The 18051-nt window shown below is 37.8% G+C and overlaps 1 pseudogene; it reads left to right on the top strand.

The window, feature by feature from the left end:
* The window catches only part of LOC108717390, a 96755-nt pseudogene that overhangs the window by 39937 nt on the left and 38767 nt on the right, over positions 1-18051 (top strand).

Here is an 18051-nt window from a genome sequence, read left to right as displayed (position 1 = left end):
TTGAGTTTGAAGATCATGACTTGTGGCACAAATTGCCAATGTGCCCAGACTAATGGCTTTGTTTTCGCTTAAGGAGGTCTGAAGGCTGAGCATAAAACCTATAACTATAACCTTCTTGGGTTGGGGAGAGAATTTGCAGTGGAAAAAAATGTGACAATAGCATCAAAACTGTTTATTTGGGGAATCGCTTGCCTTAATGAGCAAACAAACCTTTCCGGTTGAACATACATTGAATTTTTATTTTTTAAAGTAGACCTAATTAGGTCAAATTAGCATTTAAAAAAAAAAGCATAATTTGACAATTTTAGTGTTCTGTCTATAAGTGTAGGCAATGCTAAAATAATGTTTTTATAAAGAAAGACCTCCCTGAGACAGCAGGTCAACAAAAAGGATTTAGGGTTAAATATATTGTGCACTTATCAGACAATTAGGGGTTATTTATTAAAGCCTCAATGCCAAAGGCTCAATTATTTTTTTTTATACTATAAAATCTGAATTTTTAGTGGAAAAAAATTAGATTTTTCCAAGATATATTATATTATACCCCGAGGATGACAAAAGTCAGAATCAAAAAATCCACCATCTCAGTGGGTATGTGCAATAACTTGCGCGTTTCAAGTTTGACTCTGACGAAGTGCCGTAAAGGCACGAAACGCGTTGGTTATTGCACATACCCACTGCCATGTACATCACACTGTGTATTAAGTGACTGCTTCTGATGTTTGGGTCAGTGCCGGACTGCGGGTTCAATCTTTGCGGGAAAGAGCCCAAAGAAATTGAGTGGTTCGGCGGAAAAAAAATCAGAAAAATTCATATGATTCGGATTTTCACACTATTTTTTTTCGTGTTTGTCCCCGATCTGATTTAATTGTACTTTTTCTTTAAAAAAAAAAATAGAAGCAAAGTGGATTCTAGTTTGGGCGGACTTTTTTTTAAAATTTTAATATTGATAAATATGCCCCTACATCAAAACATTTAATCAGACATTAAACATGACAGCCACCAGCCCAACAACTGTGCCTTAGGTAACTGCTACAGGAATTCTGGGATGTTTTCGGGGAGCAGGGTTACAGAGTATTCTGGGGGGGGGGGGGTTGGAGTCTGGCACAGGGTCTTGTGCATAGTGTCCAATAATTAGATCTTTTGTTTTTTCATTAGAGGTATTGTTAAAATAAAAAAAATTCTCCTTAATATAGTTACTTTGAGCCCCAATAACAAATATGTGACCTGTTGCAGATTAAAGGGGAAAGCAGTTTCTCGTTGGTATTTCAGGGCCACTTATTAGACCGGTTAAACTTCTTTGCAGTTTGTATACTTTACATACAAACCAAAATTTAAACATACTATCTTGAGTTTTCTTCTGTCTGTGGGGAAAGCCTCGGGCATATGCAGCATTGCAGGTCTTTATGCAGTTGACGCTTATAAAGTAGATATGCTTGCATGGCTGATCAGTTCAGCTGCAGAGAGACTTTCACGGCTATGTATAGAAGTGATAAACATCTTAACTGGCAGTCGTCATACAGTGTATTCATTTCATACATCTAGTTATGAGGTGGTCATACAGGGGCAGATAAAAGCTACTGCCTTGGCTGCTCCAGACCAAGTTGACAGCTTGTTGGCCCATGTCTGGACCCCTCCCAAAAGCCTGCTAAGTTGGTCTCTGACTGAGAATCGGATATCATCAGGCAAGTTGATAATTCCGACAGGGGAGGAGAACATCCTCTTCAGACAAGGTCTCCGTAAACCTGTCGTAGGACTGTTTGTTGGACTGAACCAAACACTTGGATCATCCCACTTTGGCCAAGATCACGTGGGACTAAAACAGCTAAGGATCCACTCGTTTGGCAAGCTCTATAAGTGTATATTCAGAGGGAAGGTCTGACAACAGCAACTGCAATGAATATGGGTGACCCCTGGGTCAAAACTACATTGTAAACTGGTACACACCGGTAGACTTTTTACAAATTATTGTACCTAGTTCACATAGTGAGTTGAAAAAAGACAGAGGCCAGGTTTCAACCTTTGTTAATTATTGTCAAACTAAAAAAGGTAGATGTTTCTGAGATCTTTGCACATTAGGAAAATACTTGTCCAACTGTGATTGCATCTGTTTTCTCCATGGTAAAGTCAAGTCATTTCATAAATGCTCAATATGCCAGACATATGTGCAAGTACATCTGATTTCCATTGCATTTGTTTCCGCAAATATTCACCATTAGACCTTAATTCAGAATTTACAGCTTCACGAGCAGAACAGTATGTTTCAGTATGTGCTAAAATCTGAACCTTGATCCAAATTTGCCAGTATATCAATATTTAAGAATAAGGTGCCAGCAGGATTTCTGTGCCTTTTCATAATGCCGTTGGCTGTCGCCCCGCATACGTTTGCTCGAATTTAAATGTTCCGAATATGCAGCTAAATTCCAATTTTCAGAGAGGCGTCAAAACCTTTGCTAGCGCTCGCCATGTATTTCATCAGCTGCCTTCCAATATGGCCCTCAGTGGAAACATTATGTGCTTGGTCAAGCTCTTGGAAACAAATTTAGCTTTAAGCTTTCTGTTATTGTTTAAAATATGTACCAGCGTAGAGAAATGTGCAGAATCAATGAGGCAATGCATTGAATATAAATAAGGCAGAAGTAATACATTCGCCCCTAGCCCTGTGCAGGACAGTCATTGGGAAGGAATTTTCTACGCTTTATTTGCAGAGCATAATTATTTTGTCGACTGTTGCTTTCTTGCAACTTATGAAAAAAAACAACATAAATTACTGTAGCCCATCTGTTTTGCCTTGGCAAAAATAATAAGTGGGTAAATTATGTTGAAAAATGTCACTCCACACTCTTGCTGTCTATTTCTTTTCGTTGGGTAAATGTACAAAATTCTATTAACCAACATTAAGAATAGCAGGTAACACTAGGGTGTTCAGGGCTATTCTGCTTCCCTTTTCTTTCAAGATTCTATTTTGCTTTTCCCCCATCTCCTCTGCATCTGCAGGTTCTTACTGGGAATATACTTAAAACTATAGAATTTGTAGACAAAAAAAGTGACGGAAATAATGAAAATGTTTATCTTGGTTGTTTAAGGAGATCTACCCTTGACCCCTGGCCTGTTCATTTATGTACAAAATGGATTTTCCTCACTAGGCTCACCCAACTGTCAGCTCTGCATTTATAGTTCTTCATCCATAGTTTAGAAGCACTTGAGCAGGGCATCAGTAATTATTTAATTGTGTTCTTAAATTTGGGGGAGCCACAGTTGTCTTGTTTTGTATTGACTCTTTTTGCTCAGACGCTCCACAGTCCTTGTCCAATATGTGTCACCCATTGATTTTATCAAATATCAATGGGTGCAGAGATCTTATCAGTAGCCGATACAGTAGAACCCCCATTTTACGTTTTTCAGGGGACCAGAAAAAATTGGTGTAAAATCAGGGAAATGTATTGTGCATACTATACAAAAGGGACCACAAATAAACAATGTAAAATGAGGGAAAACTTAAAATCAGGGGACTTAAAATGGGGGTTCTACTGTATATATCTTTTTTAACCTGTCCAATCGTCTAAATGACCAATTGCCATGGTTCTACAGACCTTGTTCAATATGTGATGTATTTGGAATAGAGCCAATAGAATTTTTTCCTGCCACCCTTAAAATTTTTCTTTAGAAGCGATGAACGTGAGTTTGTTTGTCTATCGATATACCATTAACCATTCAGATCAAAATAAGTAGAAACAATAACAAATCAGACAATGTTCTGGCCGTTAATTGATAGACATCAATTGTGCAAAAGTCATGCCCAACAAATAGTAATAGTCACCCATTGATTTTGTCAAATATCAATGGGTGCAGAGATCTTATCAGTAGCTGATATAAATATTTTAACCTGTCCATTTAACTTAATGACCAATTGCCTTTGTACCAAAAATGTTAGGATTTTTCACACACGGTCTGTCAATTGTAGGAATCTTTATTTCATACAACTGCATCTTTGCATCTATGGCCAACTTTAGAGTTTTGAGAAGCCAGATTTCTTAATGTGGAGGCTCCAGAGGAGGACAGACCCCTTATCTTAAGCAACCCCATTGTTTATTTTGGAGGATCATTGTCAATGCAGTTTTTGCATCTTGACCCATTGGTTATGAGCTGGAATCCAAAGCCTGATCCTTGACATCAATGCCAAGTGGTTGGAACATTGTGGAAGCCTTCTGAAAAGAGTAAAGGTTGTTAGCAACGAGTTATTATTAATGAACAATTAATATTAATGAGCTCTAAGATGTTGGACAAGATTTAGATTGGGAATTCAACCACCCATGTCAAGCAGATTTTTCATGACGGGGTTTTGTCATGATTTTTATGATGTCGTTTTTATTTCTAAATCACATTGTTTACACTGCAAATAATTCACTCTACAATATACAATTTTCATTCCTGAAACAAGTGTATTTTTATTAGTTGTAATATTGGTGTGTAGGTGCATCTCAGGTCATTTTGCCTGGTCATGTGTTTTCAGAAAGAGCCAGTGCTGCACTATGGAACTGCTTTCTGGCAGGCTGATGTGTCTCAGTGGGACCTGGATTTTACTATTGAGTGCTGTTCTTAGATCTACCAGGAAGCTGTTATCTTTTGTTAGGGAGCTGCAATCTGGTTACCTTCCCATTGTTCTGTTTTTAGGCTGCTGGGGGGGTGATATCACTCCAACTTTCAGTACAGCATTAAAAACAGACTGAAGATTATCAGAGCACAAGTCACATGACTGGGGCAGCTGGGAAACTGACAATATGTTTAGCCCCATGTCAGATTTCAAAATTAAATATAAAAAAATGTTTGCTCTTTTGAGAAATGGATTTCATTGCCGAATTCTGCAGGAGCAGCACTATTAACTGATGCATTTTGGAAAAAAACATGTTTTCCCATGACATTATCCCTTAAAGAAAGAGTGCAAGTAGATTCAAAGTAAGTGAGGTTGAGTTCCAGCGAAGTCCGTTAAATAATCAGCACAGAGAGAGGCCATCACCATTGGATTTCTGAATAAAATTCACATAGGCACATTTATCATATATAGTATTTTTCAGATGATTTGTGCCCTTTATATCCTACTTAAATATTTTTTAATACAATTTCTGCCTGTTGTGCTACCATGTTAACAAGGCAGCTGATCAACCAGCGCCAGGGAGAGTAACTAATGGAATGAGAGTGCATTACTGACTGCCCTCCTATAGATGAATTTGCAAGCAATTAGAAGAGTAGAGAAATCAGCCCCGTTTGTGCTTTGTTCGTTTGCTTCCATCCCTAATATAAAATGGTCAAAACATTTGCCAGTGTGATAATTAAAAACCAACAAAAACTAAATCCCCTTTACTTATCCCACACACCAAAATGTTTATTTCTGCCTTCTTAATGAGGCTTAATGAGCCTAATGTTTTAACATGCAGTCTGTTGGAAAGCTTTCATTGGCTCTGCTTGGCTAATTAGTATCGACACAGCAAACAGGCCCTATCGGTATCAGGCCATTAGTCTGGCTCTATATACACTGTAAACACATCTTTATTATCTGGCCCCGTGACAAGCCATCTGCTGAAGAAACAATGGCGTGATTTAGCAGATGTTGGCATTGAACGATAAAAGCATCCATTTACTAGGATCGTGCCTCTATAGGGCAGACAGTACAGGGTTATGTAGTGCAAAGTGGGCACACAGTTGCTATCTGTAATTTGTAGTCACAGTTGCAGGGAAATGATAAAAACCATGCTATTGTGGATTTATAATTGTAGTCTCGTTTAGAAATGCAAGTAGTAATTAACTGGAAATCGGCATTATACACCAGAATTTACATTCCTGCTGGGTTTGAAATGCTGTTTTAATAACAGTTTGTTTTCACTACATGAAATTACCTAAGGGCCCTTTGTGTTGCTTTATTGTAGATGCTATTAACGTTCTAAAGGAGATGAAAGAGAAGGATGTTCCTCTGAAAGAGACAACCACCGCATCCTTCTTCCACATCCTTAATGCGAGGTGATTCAGAGACACTGGGAAAGATACACGAGAGCATCGTAACTCTGGGTTTGGCCAAACCCACGTCTAACCTGTGTTCACCCCTGATATCTGTCCACCTGGAGAAGTAAGTTTTTTTCTATGAAGCCATCAGTCAATCAGTGGTGGCCAAAAAGCTTCTCAAGATATCGTTAGGTTCCATTGAGGTTTAGTACGACTTTCATCAAACTGAGTTTACTCAAAAGAAAGCCTAACCTTTATAAAGAAGTCTGCTTAATATGGCCTTTAGCTTATTGCTGATTTTTGCTGCGTGAGCTTTGTGAAGATTTGGCTGCAATGTCCGTATTACTCTGTTCCTTTTTTAGAATTCCTAATACCAAAAATATTAGAATCTTTCCTCACCAAAAAGGTTTTTTTTATAATAAATTTTTCTGTCATTCACACAACAAAAATCTAAAGGTAAACAAACCGCAAAACTATAAAGCCCTTAATTACTATATGAGGGATCCTCAAATACTATATGACTTGGATAAAAGTATTGTTGAAATGCTTTTCAGCTTAAAGTCATATCATGCTCATGAACTGTGTTTAAAAAATACCCTGTTTATCTAGTGCACGTCTATTTTTATGGTAAGACAATGAGAGCCAGGCCTGGGAGCTTTTTGTAGCTATTATAAATGCTGGCTGCCCTCAAACAGAAGCGGACCTATTGATTTAGCCTGGGCAGCTGCCTTGGCACCCTGTGGTGCAACTCAAACAGCTTCAGTCTGGTCCATACCACATGACTGCAGTTCATTTACCCTATCTCGGCACACTCTGTTTGAATGTTTCAGCTGTAGCCGTCATTGAGAATACTGCTTTTGTGGGTGTGTTATGTTGGAGGTGACAATACCATATGCCAGAATAGTCTCAGGGGTCTGAATATTGATATTATTTACAACATACTTTAGCAAGAAGCTTAAATTTAAAAGTTTACTTCTTACACAAGCTTAAAATTAGGTAAAATTAGATCAGCTGGCTCTTGATGGGGTGTCCCCAATTTTTTTTTTTTTTTTTTTTTTTTACCTGTGAGCAACATTCAGATGTAAAAAGAGCTGGAGAGCAACACAAGCATGAAAAATGTTCCTGGGTGGTGCAAAATAAATGTTCTGATTGGCCATTTGGTTGCCCTTATGAGGACTGGCAGTCTACAAGAGGCTCTGTTTGGCAGTACACCTGGTTTTTAAGAAACCAAAACTTGCCTTCAAACCAGGAATTCAAAAATAAGCTCCTGCTTTGAGGCCACTGGGAGCAACATCCAAGGGATGGTGAACAACATGTTGCTCAAGAGCCACTGATTGGGGATCACTGCTGTAGATCATGGCACAACTTCCTTGACAGAACACATTACATTTTGCATTAAAAAAACAAAACAATTTTTTTGCAGGCACTTAAGCATATACAATATACTTCTGGACCATTTACATCTCACTTTATATGACTTCTATAGTTGGCTTGCAAATAGCAATGCCAAGTTGACTTTCCGACATAAACACTGATGCAGAGATGTAGAGGTTTTACTTAATAACAAGAAAAACTCAATAAAAACAACAGACAGAAATAAAAATGATAAAGGTGGTTAACATTGACCAACATGCTTCTATCAGGGTAGGGTAGATGGGGAAACATAGCAGATTTGGTGGACTTTGGTGGAAATATTTCACCTGATGGGTCAGTTCCCAGAGATATCTTTATACCATGATCTAGAAATGGCCCTTTTGCTTCCAAAGCCAAAATCCAACCTCAACAAGTAAGTTTTATGTTCACACTTTTGATTAATAACCAGTATTTTGGATAAACAATAGAATTTTAGCTTCCAATCCCTGGTGCAGGTGAAAAAAAATCTGCTAGGATGCAATATTTTAAAGACCAGTTTCATTCAGAACAGAATGGCTCTCTTGTACCAGTTTGAGATCCCTGGAAACAGTGGTTTGAACCAGATCACCAAATTTTCATAAAAAAATCGTTGGATCTGTTATTTTATCTGTTATTTTATTTTTTATATCTTGAATAAGGAAGTATATTATTTCCTGTAGAAAAGGCTTGCCCAAAAGTTTATCTACCAGTAGATATTAAAGGGATAATATTATGTGAAAACATGCTTTTTTTTTCAAAACGCATCTGTTAATAGTGCTACTCCAGCAGAATTCTGCACTGTAATCCATTTTTCAAACAGATTGTTTTTATATTTAATTTTTAAATTTGACATGCGGCAAGACATATTGTCAGTTTCCCAGGTGTCTCCAGTCATGTGTCATCAACTCCAGTCACTCTTTCCCACTGCAACACTTCTATTTACATTGAGTAGGAGGAACAATAGTCTGCCTGAAAGCCGTTCCACTGTGAACTTGTAGCTCTTTTTGAAAGCACTGGATAAGGCAAAATAACCCAAGATGCCTGCTTTACACACCAATATTACAAGTAAAAAAAAAAATTTGAAAAATAATTTATTAGTTCAGGAATAAAACTTTAAATGGTAGAGTGAGTTATTTGCAGTGTTAACAATGTCATTTAGAAATAAAAACTACACCATAAGTAAACATCCAAAGTACAATAACCAGTGAAAAAGCTTGTAAAGGTGAAATTCATATTTTAATAATGAAATATGTTCTTCAAGAACAAGTACCTGTGGTTCAGTAATACTCCCCAGGTTTGGCACATTTAAACTGTCGTCACCTGAAGGAGTTGGAATGTAAAGATGTGCCGAATGGAATTAATGTTCATTGTGGGAATGAACTTAAGTTTGGTTGAAAAAAGACAGATCCATCAAGTTCATCCCCTCCAAATGAACCCCATTGCACATATACATACCCTCTGTTATTGCAACATTACCCAGCAGGGCATTCCCCAACCTTGCTGCCTTCACCATGAAGAACCCCTTACATTGCTTTAAATGAAAGTTCCTGTAATCAAAAGAGGTGATCTCCAGCAATTTGTGATCTTTTCTATGGGAATGAAGATCTCCCCTCTATCGGTCTATAATGCCCTCTAATGTGCTTTTAAAGGGTACCCCTGTTCCTTTGCATCATCTATTTTCCAGAGAGAAAAACCCCAACCGTGACAGTTGACCACCATAATTTAAATAATCCATCCATTTTACCAGTTTAGTTCCATGTCCCTGCATTTTCTCCCAAAACACTCTCCCAAAAAAACCAAAACTGCACTGCATACTCAAGGTGAGGCCTTACCAGGGAACTGTCTTTTTATCCAAGACAAAACTTTATTTGCTTTAGTAGTCCCAGAATGACACTGCCTGGAGTTCTTCATAGAACATTGTTGATGTTGATATCTCCTTCTTTATAACATTGGTCTTTCTTCTGCACCATCACCTAAACGACACAATTTTAATTATGCTCAAGCAAAACTTATATTTATTCTATTTCATAAGCATGGCCTCCGTATTCCTCTAAATTTTAGGAACTTTTATCTTGCAGCTATAATGAAGGAACCTTGGCTCTCTTTCTCCTTTATTGCAATTAGGATTAGCACCGGCACCAAAGGACAGAAGCCATTTATTCACCCTAAGGGAACGAGACTAAGATAAGATGATGCTTCGTCAAGGATCGTTAGGTCATAATTAAGTTACATTCATGGCTATTGCTTTTTGAAGGATGATTGTTAAATGACTGGCTTCACATGCTTTGTACGGACACTGCTCGATAGCTTTTTTTTTTTTTCATTTCTTTTTTTTTTCCCCCTTTTTTATTCTCTCTGTCAGAAAATCCTGTTGAGCCTGATAATATAAATGTGGTATTTTTATTCTGAACAAAAGAGCAGGGAAATGAGCTATCTTGTCTAATCACTCAGTTGTTTAACACAGACTTCCAGTTTAGACTTAATTGGCTGGAAAGCACTTGACATGTGACGTTAGTGCTATTCGGAATGCATGTTTGAGTAAATTTTAAAATAAGTGACAGCTAAATTGTACCTAGGGAAATTACAAAGCCTTCAACACAGTTGTTAATTTTTTTTCCCCTCCCTTTTTGGTGAGGGTTCGTTTGCAATTGGAATTCCAGTCTCCTTGAAGACTTCTCCGTTCTTGCCGGGAAGCAAAGGAGATGATGATAAAATGTTTACACCCCAACAAGAGTTTGGATAACCCCCCCCACACACACCCGTTGCATTTCTTCAGTAGCCAAAGGGTTAGCCGTAATTTTGCAAATCTGGTTTATGGTCTTGTTTTCACTACATGCCAACATCTGCTTCAGATTTAGGCTGAGGGATTTGTTTAAGATTTGTCCTCCCCCGCCATAGCCCCTTATAATTCCCTTTCTCTCCTCTAGTGATTTGAGGTTTGGGAGTTGCTTTTCAATCAGCAAAGCCCTTAGGTAAATTGCTACTTCACTTAATCTTTATGCATAATGTCTGCGCACTTCACTCCAATTAAAATCGGCATTTTAGAGTCATTTGTTTATTTTCTTTTTTTAACTTGAAATGTTCAGGATCAGAGAGGATCCTGGTTTTTTTTGGATGTCTGCTAAAATCCAGAAAGAGAGCGCAGAAATCTATATTTTTCAACAGTATCAATACAAACTTGGACAGAGTGCTTATTTGGTCACCTCTTGAGTGATGCTTGCACCATGTTGCTTTGGGGTGAAGATAAACCTGGACATCTTTAAGTTATCATGCAGAGTGGCTGGTGGTGATGTGATGCAAAGTTTGGCCCAAGTATAATAACTCCGTAGCTTTCAGTTAGTAGGATGGTTTCTTCTTGTCCCACTCCATTAGAGGAATGTTAGAGCAGGCACACAACAGCTTTGTTTCTTACACAATATATCAGTTTGTTAGTAGGTATGTCATTAGAAGGGATGCAATCGGTTGCTAGACTGGGGCAATAGTTGCTCTTGTTGCTTTGCTCTCATGTATCTTTAATGGGTGCAGTGGAAACATGTCCAATTATTGTTCCTCAAGAGGAACCCAGACCCAAGAAATCAAGTTACTTGACCGTGTACATTAGGAAAGGTGAACTTTGCAGTCCAATATATTGATATTCAATGGTATTTAATGAATGAATGAATTCACCAGTCACTGCTTATCGGAGGCTTATACCGAAACCAACCATTTTTTGTCCTCAAAATAAATAGATCATTAAACTGGAGTAACTGAGGAAACAAAAAGCAAAACAAGCTCAGTTTGAAATGCTTTTCATGTTTGTCATGAAAATTGCCTTAATTTTTTTTTAATTTTTTTTTTTTTAAAGTTTTAATCAACACCGCAGCTTAAGCAGTGTCATTATAAATGAACCTTTAATAACAATGTTTACCAAAGATGGGCAATTTTGACTTGTGTAGAAAAGTTTGTGCTGGTGTTAACCCCCATGTGCCATGTTAGAGGGAATAGTGCCTTCTAATGTCAATTATTGAAACGTATATTTAAAATTTTGTTGCAGTATCTGTACTGGTAAATTTAACCTTTAGCGGAGCTTTATCACTTGCCCAAGAAAGCTTATTCTTCTATCACAGGCACTAGAGCAGAGGACTATGTTTTAAATCCAACATTTGTTTAGGGCACCTGTAGTTAGGAAAAGGGTTACATATAAGAAGAATTAGCATATTTATGTGTTAATTTAGGGCTAATTTAGACCACTTAACACATGATCAGGGGGGTTAATATTGGGTTTGAGCATTGGTTGGGGATATTTGTCTTCTCGCAAATTTGACCGCTAGCTTGTGCGTGTGATAAGGAAATTAAACTATAAGCTTCACTGGTGTAGGGACTAATGTTATTTAAGCATTTATTTCCACATCTGCTAATGCCACATCCTCCAGCTAGACCTGCGAAAGGGGAATAAATTAAATATTTTAGTTTGGGCAGACAACTGCCATTCAAGGACAGTATCTTAAAACCGACCACTAAGATGCCACAAGTGCTCTAATGATCAGGCAGTTGGGAAGTCATCAAATTTAGTTAATGGCTGATTATAAACAGGAATGGTTTCGGCCATGAAATTGAGCCCAAGGTAAAAATCTAGACAGGTAAACGGCCAGACTTATAGGGGGCCCCTATTTTTGGTGACGCACTTGCAAAAACCCACTCCCCTATGTTTACAGCACTGTGCCAATCCTTCTAATTTGTAAATTCATCAAATTGATCGGGTTGGATCTTAATTTTAAATTGAAGTGTTGCCAATCAGCTAGTTATGGTAAATTTTAAGATGAAATTAATGAAGTCCCCAACAATAGAACAATAAATGTTCCATGAGATGCATTCAAGGTTTGGATCGACTCCATGAAACACTAGTCGCTTATTCAATTAATTGCACATCGTTTGGCGTGCAAGGATGGTGGACAGTATTTAAAGGAAAAAGCATTATCTCTAAGACTGAAGCATGCTGGTACTGTTATTTACATGCTATCTGCACATCATAGAAGCTTTCATAATATCTGGTCAAAATCTACTTGATGCGTTAAGGCTTTCTTAAATCAACGTATTCTCTCAGAACTGACTTGATGTCAAACACTTCAATGGTTTGTCCAAAGAAAAAAAATGCACCCATATTCTGATTTGTTCCCTGTCAATTTGACAGCCCATTATCACCTCTGTGCCATTAACTGTTTTTGCAGATAATGGCATGTTTTGAATTACATGACAAATAGTCCGTGCCCGATTTTAGCATTCATCTGCTCTGGTAATCCTAGCAAATAAATGGCTTGATTAATGCTTTATGTGGATATTCGACTGGTGGGGTTTTTAAAGTGAAGCTTAACCTTTTAATGGGAAAAACCTTTTAATATGTAGTGTTTACTTAAGGAATTATCGTCTTGGTTCCTTCTTAATTTTACCCTAGCAACCTTAAATTAAGATGCCCATTTTACACTTACTGTTTGTTGAATTTCAAACCCCCTTGAAACTATTTTGTCTGTTTCATGGCACAAGTCAGTTTCCAAAACTTGTTTCACACCCGGCTCTGTTCCTGCTTTATTATCGGGCGTGAAGAAAATCAGAAATACTTTTATGGAATTTTTGTCTATGTCCACCTTAAAGGCACAGTAACACTGATACACTAAAGCAGTGATCCCCAACCAGTAGCTCATGAGCAACATGTTGCTCTCCAACCCCTTGGATGTTGCTCCCAGTGGCCTCACACCAAATGCTTATTATTAAATCCCAGGCTTGGAGGCAAGTTTTGTTGCATAAAAACCATGTGTACTGCTAAACAGAGGCTCTTGTAGGTTGACAATCCACATAGGGGCTACCAAATGGCCAATCACATCACTTACTTGGCACCCCAAGAAGATTTTTCATGCTTGTGTTGCTCCTCAACTCCTTTTACTTTTGAATGTTGCTCACGGGTTCAAAAACCGTGGGGGGCAGCCATTGAAGCTGGAGAAAAGGCAATGGTCACCTAGCAGATAACAGATAAGCCCTGTAGAATACAATGGTACTTTTTGCTGTGTATACTGTGCCTTTTCTCATTTTTTTCCAGCTTGAATGGCTGCCTCCATGGCTACACAGCAGCTTGTTTATATAAACTTTAGTAGTACTTATCTGTTATCTACTGTGTATCCTGTGCTTGAATGGCTGCCCCCATGGCTACACAGCAGCTTGTTTATATAAGCTATAGTAGTACTTATCTGTTATCTACTGTGTATCCTGTGCTTGAATGGCTGCCCCCATGGCTACACAGCAGCTTGTTTATATAAACTATAGTAGTACTTATCTGTTATCTACTGTGTATCCTGTGCTTGAATGGCTGCCCCCATGGCTACACAGCAGCTTGTTTATATAAACTATAGTAGTACTTATCTGTTATCTACTGTGTATCCTGTGCTTGAATGGCTGCCCCATGGCTACACAGCAGCTTGTTTATATAAACTATAGTAGAACTTATCTGTTATCTACTGTGTATTCTGTGCTTGAATGGCTGCCCCCATGGCTACACAGAAGCTTGTTTATATAAGCTATAGTAGAGTTTCTGAAACAAACACACCAGTTTTACCAGTGCAGGGCAACACTACATTATATTTGAATTACTTTGATACACTTTCATTTTTTTGGTGTTAATGTTCTTTTAATAGACACAATAGCCACTGACTGTAGGAATTTCAATATGTATATTTAATTTGCAATGGCCATATTGTTATTAACTCCCAAAATGTGATCCAGACACTTAACTGTGAATGAGGAATCCTGTCAATATTCCAAGCAAATAACCGTTTTATTTTTATTACCCCTCAATCCCACCAGTCACACCACTACTGTTATCTGCGCCCTCTAACATCCAGGTGGTCCTCTCAGCCCCAGGTTTGCCAATCATGCTAGACTTGGAGTAGTTTAAATAGCCATTAGGCTAAAGTACAAGTCTCTGTATAGCTTTGTGTACTTGATTTATACATATCTACAGTATGTGCTTTAAAGAATTATCAGAGTCTTGGACATGCTTACATACACTGACATTTGAATGGTTTGGTCATAGCATAGTGGACATGGTCAGTTCTGATATGTGCACTTTAGGATGGTCCTGGGTGTAATGGTAATTTCAGTGGTTTTCTATTAAACCCAATGGCAAAGCTGTACTGCATTGAATTTTTTAATTATAATTCTCCAGTTCTTTGGCATATTTGAGTTTCTATTTCACTTTACAATCTAAGTTTCAATGCTTCAAATGGCTTTATTAGATGTGTCCATAACGTTTGAGTGTTTTGTTTTTTGCTCAGCTGTTAAATAAAACATGTTCAGCTATTTGGTGCCTTTCCATAAATCATCTTTTTAATCCACTGATAATTTCCGTTCCCTTTTCCCAGCGCTGTCAGTTCATTTTCCCTTCCCTCTCATTGTGGCGCACAAGCAGAATCTCACTTGAATCAAGCGTTTTGAGACCAGAGTCAATTAGCATGTCCATTTGAGTGGCATTGTAATTGTTCATTAATTAAGCGTTTTGACCTAAAACAGTTTTATTCATGCTGTGGGGATTTTGATATAGACAGTCGCGTGGTAATTGTTTTACAGTTCTGAAAAGAGAAAAATGTATTTCTAAATTGGGGGGGGGGGGAAGCTTCTTTCAGGACAATGTAAGAGTTTGAGCTTTTTGTTGCAATGGCATGTAATGTACATTCACAAATATACAGTGATCTTGAATAATCTTGAAAAAACAATAAACTTTTATTACATGGAAGAACCCCAAAGGTTGTCCATAAAGATGGCATTAGAATAAATCTTAATTTTGCATTTCTATCTAGTACAATGAAAACACAATGTTCTGTTCAAAGGGTTTCTCCATACAACAATAATCCGTCTCACATAAGTTAGCATTGCTAAAATTAACTTGTAATTTAGTCTTCACCCCAAATGACACCAAAATCAAATGTCTCAGTGGGGTACTAGAAGATGCACTGTAAACAGAGCTTTCCAACGTAGAAATAAGGTAGAGCTGTGACATTGATACTTATTGCACCCTTGGTTGTTATCAATTCCACCAAATTAATGTTTTTTCTACTTGTGTGTGTGTGTGTGTGTTTAACTTTTTAGGACAATTTTAAATCCATGTAAAATATGTGTTGAGATGTACTGCATCCTGAGATGGACCAAAATATTTAGCAGCTTGGCTGCAATGTTTGAGCAGCATCGCATTTGTAAGCAAAAAAGATCTCTTTGTTGGCATCATAAAGGCATGATTTGTTGGCAGGTGGACTTTCCAATGAAGGTTCAAGAAGAACAATGAAGATAAGAATATCATGGATCTAGAGTTTGAATTTTAGGTGCAGTCGTATCTAATGCAACGACAAGCTAGTCCATCTCGAGCAAAAATGTGCTGTGTAGATGATTCAGTTGAAAGTTAGATGATGTTTATAGAGTAACTGCCTAGAAAACATGATAATGTTTCACTAATGTATTGATTTGTCTTAGGGGAGACTTAGCAGCTGCCATGGATACACTATTCACCTGCAGAAAGAAGTATAACTGTATGCCTCGCTTGCAATGATGTCCTCTGTGGATTGGTGGAGAAAGGGGATACCGATCTACTGCAGAAAGGTACAGTAAATAGTGAATAAAGTACCCCCTCTTGTAAAATATAAGGATATTATAAGTTACCGAGGAGTTTCATGACCATGTTTTTATACAGGTCATGGAACTCCTAGGTAACTTCTAATATCCTCATATTTTGCAACTGGGGGTACTTTATTTATTATAATACACATGTTTTAGGGAGTCATGTGACAGAAATGACATCAGAACTCACCGTTTATAACTGATGACATCAGAACTCACCGTTTCTAAGGATATAATTTACAAGATATTCATGGCTTTTGTGTATTATATGTAAATATTACATACATCTTCCTGCACAAATGTATGAAATATAAAATGCCAGCTTGCTTTTACATCTGATCCCCCTGGCAGAGATGCAACTTTTTAGGCCAAAATCTGCACAGTTGACAGGAGGTAATGACGGTCTCCACTGGTAGTATAGGACAATGGCCTCTGTGTACTGAAGTTGGAAAATATTGTAGCACTGGAGATATTGTTTTGCCAAAATGAATGCAGCTCAAGTGCAATGTGCCAATTTTATCTTGCGACTGCTGCAGTTCTTTATCAAACAGAATATTTTTTCACTCTTAGGACAGTTTTTAGCTGCTTAATCTGCAGATTTTTCTTGGCACTGTTACAAATGTTACAAACGAACAAACAAAAAACGTCCTATTTTGCCTTACTATAAAATTTCTACCATAATTAAACAACAATGCACTTTCTGGTTGGAGGCAGGAATTGAGTCTATAACTCTGTCTAGTCTTTCATATACCTTATGCAAAAGCTTACGTGGTGTGGATCTGATAATCGGTGATAAATAAATATATAGATCATGGAGGAGCTCTCACAAAAAAACAAAACTTGTGTCAAAAGTGTGACAGAAGTGTTTTCCGACGTATTTTGGCATTTTTTTGATGCAACTCATCACTGTTTTAGGCATTCTAGTAAAGGAATACCATTAAGTGATGTGTGAGCTGACCCAAATCCAAAGGGTCAAGTGGGTTAGGGCCAGAAAAGTGCTGTATTAGACAGTCGTCAATAGGTCACAGGCTGAATGAACTCTGCCACCCTGCCCATGATGTGCCTTTCTTTGATTCTTGAAAATCCTTAATTCCTCCAGCAGCCGCCTGTTGGGGCTTACAGTCATGAAAAAATTTGGGAACCCCTCTCAGCCTGCATAATAATTTACTCCACTTTCAATGAAAAAGATGAGTGCTATGTCTTTCATTTCCCAGGAACACTGCTGTGGTGTTTTCTGAACAAAAAATTTTTAGTGAAGCAGTATTCAGTTGTATGAAATGAAATCAAAAAAACTGGCTGTGCAAAAATTTTGAGTACTCCAAAGAATTGTTCCCAAACTTTTTCATATGACTGTATTTATACATTTCTCCCTGTGATGATATCAGAAATGGGTGGGTTGAATAAGATTATAAATAAATGAGTGCTTGCCAGGTTGGGCGAAGGTGGGTAAGGTTGGGTACTGCTGGCACACACATGTCGCTAATACCAACGTTTCCCTTCATTAGCATTTTTTCTTCTATATCTGACCAAGCTTCAATCAGTTGTAAAGCTTAGGTAGAAAAACGGACACCTGCCCGAGCCCAGGCTCCTTTACTTTTTCCTTTACCCGAACCTTAAATATTTGCATCGAGTTATCCAACCACAATTTACTAGCGTAATATACAGTTCTGTAATTGTAAAGTGCTTAAGAACTTTGCCTAGCGCTGCTTTTAATTTGATGCTTTTTCAACCTTTGTTTGCGTTGTGTATATGTTATTTGTAGGTTCTCTCCAAACACACAAACCCTGGGGGTAATTTTCCAGTTCTTCATATGGAGGGTTGGTTTGTTTTGCGGATCTTTTCAGAACAAGTGCCCGAATCGTTTCCCTATTAGTACACTGTAAGAGGTTATGCCTAGCAATTGAAAGAAGTACAAATGTCATTTTCATTGTATGGGCCTAACAATGCCTAATTCATGTCATAACACTGCTACTTGGACATATCTAATCTTACGCTCACAATCCATCCCCCCCATGCAAAAAGCCAAGA

Source organism: Xenopus laevis, chromosome 5S (assembly GCF_017654675.1).
Source record: "Xenopus laevis strain J_2021 chromosome 5S, Xenopus_laevis_v10.1, whole genome shotgun sequence".
NCBI classification, from domain to species: domain Eukaryota; kingdom Metazoa; phylum Chordata; class Amphibia; order Anura; family Pipidae; genus Xenopus; species Xenopus laevis.
The sequence above is the reverse complement of the archived record's forward strand: the minus strand, read 5'-3'. Positions and strand labels throughout refer to the sequence as shown.